Below are 10,125 nucleotides of genomic sequence, written 5' to 3'. Positions count from 1 at the left end.
CTCTTTCTCTTTCTTTCCTTCAATAACCAACATCTGCATGGAGAAAGCCTTTATACGCGCTCTTGTCTTCCTATTGGCTGCCGGAGGTGCCGCTAGAACACTGCTACAGCCAATCAGAACACCCACTCACAGTCGTCCACGGAGATAGAGAGAGACAGAGAAGGAAGCAAGGAGGAGGAAATAATATAGGCCTGTCCTAATGACAAAGATTAGGTTTTGATTAAGTGAGCTTTTGATTAAGATAGATAGATTAAGTGATTTGGAACCGGATGTTTATAATATTAAAGTAATTTCATTTTATTTGTTCATCAGATTGGCTCCAGTCTAGTCAGCCCTGTCTAGTCAGCCCTGTTTATCAGAATCGTCCCAGTCTAGTCAGCCCTGTTCATCAGAATGGCTCCAGTCTAGTCAGCCCTGTTTATCAGAATGGTTCCAGTCTAGTCAGCCCTGCTCATCAGAATGGTTCCAGTCTAGTCAGCCCTGTTTATCAGAATGGTCCCAGTCTAGTCAGCCCTGTTCATCAGAATGGTCCCTGTCTAGTCAGCCCTGTTCATCAGAATGGTTCCAGTCTAGTCAGCCCTGTCTAGTCAGCCCTGTTTATCAGAATCGTCCCAGTCTAGTCAGCCCTGTTCATCAGAATGGTTCCAGTCTAGTCAGCCCTGTTTATCAGAATCGTCCCAGTCTAGTCAGCCCTGTTTATCAGAATGGTCCCAGTCTAGTCAGCCCTGTTTATCAGAATGGTCCAGTCTAGTCAGCCCTGTTCATCAGAATGGTTCCAGTTTAGTCAGAATGGTCCCAGTCTAGTCAGCCCTGCTCATCAGAATGGTCCCTGTCTAGTCAGCCCTGTTCATCAGAATGGTTCCAGTCTAGTCAGCCCTGTTTATCAGAATCGTCCCAGTCTAGTCAGCCCTGTTCATCAGAATGGTCCCAGTCTAGTCAGCCCTGTTTATCAGAATGGTCCCAGTCTAGTCAGCCCTGTTCATCAGAATGGTTCCAGTTTAGTCAGAATGGTCCCAGTCTAGTCAGCCCTGTTCATCAGAATGGTTCCAGTCTAGTCAGCCCTGTCTAGTCAGCCCTGTTCATCAGAATGGTTCCAGTCTAGTCAGCCCTGTTTATCAGAATGGTTCCAGTCTAGTCAGCCCTGTTCATCAGATTGGCTCCAGTCTAGTCAGCCCTGTTCATCAGAATGGTCCCAGTCTAGTCAGCCCTGTTCATCAGAATGGTTCCAGTCTAGTCAGCCCTGTTCATCAGAATGGTTCCAGTCTAGTCAGCCCTGCTCATCAGAATGGTTCCAGTCTAGTCAGCCCTGTCTAGTCAGAATGGTTCCAGTCTAGTCAGCCCTGTTCATCAGAATGGTTCCAGTCTAGTCAGCCCTGCTCATCAGAATGGTTCCAGTCTAGTCAGCCCTGTCTAGTCAGAATGGTTCCAGTCTAGTCAGCCCTGTTCATCAGAATGGTTCCAGTCTAGTCAGCCCTGTTCATCAGAATGGTTCCAGTCTAGTCAGCCCTGTTTATCAGAATGGTTCCAGTCTAGTCAGCCCTGTTCATCAGAATGGTTCCAGTCTAGTCAGCCCTGCTCATCAGAATGGTCCCAGTCTAGTCAGCCCTGTTCATCAGATTGGCTCCAGTCTAGTCAGCCCTGTCTAGTCAGAATGGTTCCAGTCTAGTCAGCCCTGTTCATCAGAATGGTTCCAGTCTAGTCAGCCCTGTCTAGTCAGAATGGTTCCAGTCTAGTCAGCCCTGTTCATCAGAATGGTTCCAGTCTAGTCAGCCCTGTCTAGTCAGAATGGTTCCAGTCTAGTCAGCCCTGTTCATCAGAATGGTCCCAGTCTAGTCAGCCCTGTTCATCAGATTGGCTCCAGTCTAGTCAGCCCTGTTCATCAGAATGGTCCCAGTCTAGTCAGCCCTGTTCATCAGAATGGTTCCAGTCTAGTCAGCCCTGTTCATCAGAATGGTTCCAGTCTAGTCAGCCCTGTTCATCATAATACATCTTTGTTTTCTAGAGCAAGTATAGCTTAGTAGCCTAATATTCTAGTATCCTAGTAGTCTAGTAGCCTAGTAGCCTAGTAGCCTAGTAGCCTAGTATCCTAGTAGTCTAGTAGCCTAGTAGCCTAGTAGCCTAGTATCCTAGTAGTCTAGTAGCCTAGTAGTCTAGTAGCCTAGTAGCCTAGTAGTCTAGTATCCTAGTAGTCTAGTAGTCTAGTATCCTAGTAGTCTAGTATCCTAGTAGTCTAGTAGCCTAGTATCCTAGTAGTCTAGTATCCTAGTAGTCTAGTAGCCTAGTAGCCTAGTAACCTAATAGCGTAGTAGCCTAGTAGCTTAGTATCCTAGTATTTACATGTTTTACATTTTAGTCATTTAGCAGACACTCTTATCCAGAGCGACTTACAGTAGTGAATGCATACATTTCATACATTTTTTTGTATCCTAGTAGCCTAGTAGCCTAGTAGTCTAGTAGCCTAGTAGCCTAGTAGCCTAGTATCCTAGTAGTCTAGTAGCCTAGTAGCCTAGTAGCCTAGTATCCTAGTAGTCTAGTAGCCTAGTAGCCTAGTAGCCTAGTATCCTAGTAGTCTAGTATCCTAGTAGTCTAGTAGTCTAGTATACTAGTAGTCTAGTAGCCTAGTAGTCTAGTAGCCTAGTAGCCTAGTATCCTAGTAGTCTAGTAGTCTAGTATCCTAGTAGTCTAGTAGCCTAGTAGCCTAGTTGCCTAGTTGCCTAGTATCCTAGTTGCCTAGTAGCCTAGTATCCTAGTAGCCTAGTAGTCTAGTAGCCTAGTAGCCTAGTATCCTAGTATCCTAGTAGCCTAGTAGCCTAGTATCCTAGTAGCCTAGTAGCCTAGTATCCTAGTAGCCTAGTAGCCTAGTAGCCTAGTAGCCTAGTATCCTAGTAGCCTAGTAGCCTAGTATCCTAGTAGTCTAGTAGTCTAGTATCCTAGTAGCCTGGTAGTCTAGTATCCTAGTAGTCTAGTATCCTAGTAGCCTAGTAGTCTAGTAGCCTAGTAGCCTAGTATCCTAGTAGCCTAGTAGCCTAGTAGTCTAGTAGCCTAGTAGCCTAGTAGCCTAGTAGCCAAGTAGCCTAGTAGCCTAGTATCCTAGTAGCCTAGTAGTCTAGTAGCCTAGTAGTCTAGTAGCCTAGTATCCTAGTAGCCTAGTAGCCTAGTAGCCTAGTAGCCTAGTATCCTAGTAGCCTAGTAGCCTAGTAGCCTAGTAGCCAAGTAGCCTAGTAGCCTAGTAGCCTAGTAGCCTAGTATCCTAGTAGCCTAGTAGTCTAGTAGCCTAGTAGTCTAGTATCCTAGTATCCTAGTATCCTAGTAGCCTAGTATCCTAGTATCCTAGTAGTCTAGTAGTCTAGTAGCCTAGTATCCTAGTATCCTAGTAGCCTAGTAGCCTAGTAGTCTAGTAGCCTAGTATCCTAGTATCCTAGTAGCCTAGTAGCCTAGTAGCCTAGTAGCCTAGTAGCCTAGTAGCCTAGTAGCCTAGTAGTCTAGTATCCTAGTAGCCTAGTAGCCTAGTAGTCTAGTAGCCTAGTAGCCTAGTATCCTAGTAGCCTAGTAGTCTAGTAGCCTAGTAGTCTAGTAGCCTAGTAGCCTAGTAGTCTAGTAGCCTAGTAGCCTAGTAGTCTAGTAGTAGCCTAGTAGGCAGCTGGTAGCCTAGTGGTTAAGAGCGTTGGGCAAGGAACCGAAAGGTCGCTGGTTTCGAATCCCAGAACTGGCAAGGTGGAAAGATTTGCCATTCTGCCCTTGAGCGAAGCAGTTAACCCCGCAAAACAACAGCTCCCCGGGCGCCGATTAAGGCATCCCCCATCACCTCTCTGATTCAGAGGGGTTGGGTTAAATGCAAAAGACACATCTCAGTCTAATGCATTCAGTTCTGCAACTGACTAGGACTAAGGAGTTTTGTGCTTGAAGAAGGATTTTTTTGTTAGGTTTGATAATGCGCACTAGCTTATTAGTTAACTAGCTTGCTAACTGAGCCAGGCAGTCACACACAATTCATATAAAACCAATTGGCTGATAAGGACAGCACAATGCACACAACACTAAATGCTTCACCAAGCTAGCTACGTAGCGACTGTAGCTAACATTATCATTAAATCACAATAGATTCGTTTCCATGAAGCAGCTACTTGTAGTTGGCTGCTGAGAGTCAATGCAGCGTCTATTTTACCTAGCTAGCACAACAGCTAGCTAGCTAGCGAATTATGCTAACCATTTAGCTATGTATCTAAATGTACCTATGGGCTGTATGCAATTATGGAGAGTGAAATAAATTGTTTCTTTGTAATTGATCTATCTAGTTATCTAACTGTGTCCATATTGGCAAGTATCAACAAGGGCTTTATACAACAACAGCAACATTAGTCCAGCTAGCTAGCTAGCTAACATTGACTAGGCCAGTGGTTCCCAAACTTTTCATAGTCCCGTACCCCTTCAAACCTTCAACCTCCTGCTGCATATCCCCTCTAGCACCAGGGTCAGCTCACTCTTTTTTTTTGCTCGTAGGAAGTGACAAAGAGCTCTTATAGGACCAGGGAACAAATAATAATCAATAATTTAGCTCTTTATTTATCTATCTTATATATAAAACCTTATTTGTTCAGAGTCAATTGTGAATAACTCACCACAGGTTAATGAGAAGGGTGTGTTTGAAAGGATGCACATAACTCTGCAATGTTGGGTTGCATTGGAGAGAGTCTCAGTCTTAAATCATTTTCCACACACAGTCTGTGCCTGTATTTAGTTTTCATGCTAGTGAGGGCCGAGAATCCACTCTCACATAGGTACGTGGTTGCAAAGGGCATCAGTGTCTTAATAGCGCGATTTGCCAAGGCAGGATACTCTGAGGGCAGCCTTATCCAGAAACCTGGCAGTGGCTTCAATTTTCACAGAACCGCTTGTTGTAATTTCGATGAGGCTCTCTTGTTCCGATATCGGTAAGTGGACTGGATGCAGGGCATGAAAGGGATAATGAATCCAGTTGTTTGTGTCGTCCGTTTTGGGGAAAGTACCTGCGTAATTGCGCACCCAACTCACTCAGGTGCTTTGCTATATCACATTTGACATTGTCCGCAAACTTGAGTTCATTTGCACACAAAAAAATCATACAATGACGGTGTTTTGCTCAAACTTGCCAGTCATGTGAGAAACTCATCATCATTTTTATTTTATTTTTATTTTACAGGCTATTTAGTCTGCCGATGAGAATGTGGTGATTGACAGAGTCGAAAGCCTTGGCCAGGTCAATGAATACGGCAGCACAGTATTGTTTCTTATCGATGGCGGTTACGATATCGTTTAGGACCTTGAGTGTGGCTGAGGTGCACCCATGACCAGCTCTGAAACCAGATTGCATAGCGGAGAAGGTGCGGTGGGATTCGAAATGGTCGGTAATCTGTTTGTTGACTTGGCTTTCGAAGACCTTAGAAAGGCAGGGTAGGATAGATATAGGTCTGTAGCAGTTTGGGTCAAGAGTGTCCCCTCCTTTGAAGAGGGGGATGACAGCAGCTGCTTTCCAATCTTTTGGAGTCTCAGATGACACGAAAGAGAGGTGCAACAATTTCGGCAGATCATTTTAGAAAGAAAGGGTCCAGATTGTCTTTTGCAGCCATAGAAAAATGCTTATTGAAATTCTCAATTATAGTGGATTTATCAGAGGTGACAGAGTTTCCTATCCTCAGTGCAGTGGGCAGCTGGGAGGAGGTGTTCTTATTCTCCATGGACTTTACAGTGTCCCAGAACTTATTTGAGTTTGTGTTGCAGGAAGCAAATTTCTGCTTGAAAAAGCTAGCCTTGGCTTTTCTATCTGCCTGTGTATATTGGTTTCTAACTTCCCTGAAAAGTTGTATATCATGGGGGCTGTTCGATGCTAATGCAGAACGCCAGAGGATGTTTTTGTGTTGGTTAAGGGCAGTCAGGTCTGGAGTGAACCAAGGGCTATATCTGTTCCTGGTTCTAAATTTCTTGAATGGGTCATGCTTATTTAAGATGGTGAGGAAGGCATTTAAAAAAATAACCAGGCATCTTCTACTGACGGGATGAGGTCAATATTCTTCCAGGATACCCGGCCAGGTCGATTAGAAAGGCTTGCTCGCTGAAAAGTTTCAGGGAGCGTTTGACAGTGATGAGTGGAGGTCGTTTGACCGCTGACCCATTACGGATGCAGGCAATGAGGCAGTGATCGGTGAGATCTTGGTTGAAAACAGCAGAGGTGTATTTAAAGGGCAAGTTGGTTAGGATGATATCTATGAAGGTGCCAGTGTTTAAGGCTTTGGGGTTGTACCTGGTAGGTTCATTGATCATTTGTGTGAGATTGAGGGCATCAAGCTTAGATTGTAGGATGGCTGGGGTGTTAAGCATGTCCCAGTTTAGGTCACCTAGCAGCACGAGCTCTGAAGATAGATGGGGGGCAATCAGTTAACATATGGTGTCCAGAGCACAGCTGGGGGCAGAGGGTGGTCTATAGCAGGCGGCAACGGTGAGAGACTTGTTTTTAGAGAGATGGATTTTTAAAAGTAGAAGTTCAAATTGTTTGGGTACAGACATGGAAAGTAGGACAGAACTCTGCAGGCTATCTCTGCAGTGGATTGCAACACCGCCCCCTTTGGCCGTTCTATCTTGTCTGAAAATGTTGTAGTTAGGCATGAAGATTTCAGAGTTTTTGGTGGACTCCGTAAGCCAGGATTCAGACACGGCTAGGACATCCGGGTTGGCAGAGTGTGCTAAAGCAGTGAATTAAACAAACTTAGGGAGAAGGCTTCTAATGTTGCATGCATGCATGAAACCAAGGCTATTACGGTTACAGAAGTCATCTAAAGAGAGCGCCTGGGGAGTAGGTGTGGAGCTAAGCACTGCAGTGCCTGAATTCACCTCTACATCACCAGAGGAACAGAGGAGGAGTAGGATAAGGGTACGGCTAAAAGCTATGAGAATTGCTCATCTATGATGCCCAGAACAGAGAGTAAAAGAAGCAGGTTTCTGGGGGCGATAAAAAAGCTTCAAGGTATAATGTACAGACAAAGGTATGGTAGGATGTGAATACAGTGGAGGTAAACCTAGGCATTGAGTGATGATGAGAGAGATATTGTCTCTATAAACATCATTGAAACCTGAAGATGTCATAGCATGTGTGGGTGGAGGAACTGAGAGGTTGGATAAGGTATAATGAGCAGGGCTAGAGTCTCTACAGTGAAATAAGCCAATAAACACTAACCAGAACAGCAATGGACAAGGCATATTGACATTAAGGAGAGGCATGCTTAGCCAAGTGATCATAAGGGTCCAGTGAGTAGTGAGGTCGGTTGCTGTCACAAAATAGTTAGTTATAGTGGCCCAAGAAAGTTGTCCGATAGACCTATTCAGATAGCAGCCGATAAGACAGCTGACGATTAGCGGGCCGCATATGGGCGTTCAGGTTACGTCGCGACGGAAGGGCCAGTTGGATAACTCCCTCGGGCAGATAACGTCGGTAGTCCAGTCATGCATCAATCATGCAAGCGGTCAGACAAGTAAAAATTATGGACAGTAAAGAAAACTTTAAGCTCGTCTCTCAATTTAAAAAAAACGTGTCAATACTTTGCCCCTTGATAACCAGCGCACTTCTGTATGTTGTAAAAGCGTTACATGGTCGCTGCCCATATCGTTACATAGTGCAGAAAATACACGAGAGTTCAGGGGCCTTGCTTTAAAAAAGTTAACCATTTTCACTGTAGTGTCCAAAACGTCTTTCAAGCTGTCAGGCATTCCCTTGGCCTCTCGGTGGATGCTGCAGTGGACCCAAGTGGCGTCGGGAGCAACTGCTTGCAGGCGCGTTACCACTCCACTATGTCTCCCTGTCATGGCTTTTGCGCCATCAGTACAGATACCAACATGAGCAGCAGCTACGTTTGGCTACATTCAGACCGTTAGTGTAATTCCGAGAGAGAGTAAGGGTTAATGTGATTGGATGTTAATTATTTGACTAGACTTCCTGTATTTGACATTGTGTTGTTATTTCGCTGAACACTAGATGGTTTAATTTTATTTCTGGCAGTGAAACGAGGATACTCAGGCCAGAATAAAACATCACCCAAATATATCACCCCGTTGGAAAATATAAATGGACAGTTTGAAAAATGTGAAGAAAAAACATGTAAAGAATAAATATATATTATTTTTTAAATGTGAATCACATTTTCATTACGCGTACCCCCGACGGCATTATGCGTACCCCAGTTTGCGAATAAGGAAACACACACACAGACATGCATTGCCAAATAACTCTACTAACGCCTACTGGTTTTGGAATATTTTAAACAAGACTGACGACTTCTAGGCCTTTGCTGTGTTAATCTGACAATCCTACCGGTGTGTCTGAGCTATTACAAAACCCAAGATATGAGCTGAAAAACAAACTGGTCAACAAGGTTTAGGTAAAAAAAATAAAAAATCAACAAAAAGGTTTGGCTATAGGCTACTACAGTTCAAAAACAACTCAACAACAAGGTTATGAATTTGGATTATTGACGGACAACAGGCCAAAAGTTCTTGAGAATGCAGAAAATTAAGCATAGAAATGAATACTCTCTCTCTATCTCTGTCTCTCTGCCTCTCTGTCTCCCTCTCCCTCTCTCTGTCTCTCTGTCTCTCTCTCTGTCTGTCTCTCTGCCTCCCTCTCCCTGTGTCTGACTCTCTGCCTCTCTCTGTCTCTCTCTCTCTGTCTCTGTCTCTCTGCTATCTCTCTCTCTCGGTCTCTCTCTGTCTCTCTCTGTCTCTCTCTGTCTCTGTCTGTCTCTGTCTGTCTCTGTCTGTCTCTGTCTGTCTCTGTCTGTCTCTGTCTGTCTCTCTCTCTGCCCTCTCTCTGTCTCTCTGCCCCCTCTCTGTCCCCTCTCTGTCTCTCTGCCCCCTCTCTGTCTCTCTCTCTGCCTCTCTCTCTCTCTCTCTCTCTCTCTCTCTCTGTCTCTGTGTCTCTGCCTCTCTCTGTCTCTCTCTCTCTGCTATCTCTCTCTCACACTCTCTCTCTGTCTCTCTCTCTCTCTCTGTCCCCTCTCTGTCTCTCTCTCTGTCTCTCTGCCTCTCTCTGTCTCTCTCTCTTCCCTCACTCTCTCTCTCTCTCTGTCTCTCTCTCTGCCCCCTCTCTGTGTCTCTCTCTGTGTCTGTCTCTGCCCCCTCTCTCTCTGTCTCTCTGTCTCTGTGTTTGTCTCTCTGCTATCTCTCTCTCTCTCTGTGTCTCTCTCTCTGTCCCCACACTCTCTCTTTCTGTCTCTGTGTTTGTCTATCACCCCCACACAACACTGTAAAGGGGTTACTGTGAATTTGACAGTAGCTTACAGGCAACTCGGTGACAAGTAAAATTCTGAATATCATATTTCAGTTAAAAACAACCTAATCCTCCGTGACCATAGTAGGTTAACTCTGTTTCCTATTGTTGTGACATCAGATGAACTACTGGCTCTTTAAGCATGACTTTACTCACCAAAGAATTTCCTATGGTACAATGACTTTACTCACCAATACATTTCCTATGGTACAATGACTTTACTCACCAATACATTTCCTATGGTACAATGACTTTACATATGAGGAATATACAATATAATACATTTTATTCAATCACAGTGTAATAGAATGTGTCCTTCAGTTACTCTATGAACCGGTTCATAGGTCAGGTGTAACGTGGGTAGGCCTACCCTGTAACTGAAAACGGTAAATTATGCAGTAATCTTTTGTATTATCAACAGTAAAATACTCAAAACGTTTTATTGCAGCATACTGTAAATGATTGTCCATTGTGAGAAAATGTTTTTGGTGGGAAAATAATTGCTGTATTTTGAATGGTACTGTAATTCCAACCCCCAAGAATACAGTACCGTACTGTATCTTTGAAGCACCAATAGCATTTTGATCACTATTGGGTGCATGGTATTGTTGTTTCTGGCTCGTTAAAACATATTTTGAGGCGAGCGAGAGGCTATATTTGTTACACCCGTTGAGTGAGAATGCCATTTTAACTCCTATGTTGGTATATAGTGCCCCATCAATTTCAAATGTACAGGGGGACAGATTGGAGTGGCAGCAAGTCTTAAACCTTAAGTGATTTAGCTATGTCCTTTTAGTCTGTTTTACCGTGTAGTCGCTGGCAGTTTGGAAGAC

The sequence above is a fragment of the Salmo trutta genome, chromosome 12 (genome assembly GCF_901001165.1).
Source record: "Salmo trutta chromosome 12, fSalTru1.1, whole genome shotgun sequence".
NCBI lineage: Eukaryota > Metazoa > Chordata > Actinopteri > Salmoniformes > Salmonidae > Salmo > Salmo trutta.
Note: the sequence above shows the minus strand (reverse complement) of the source record.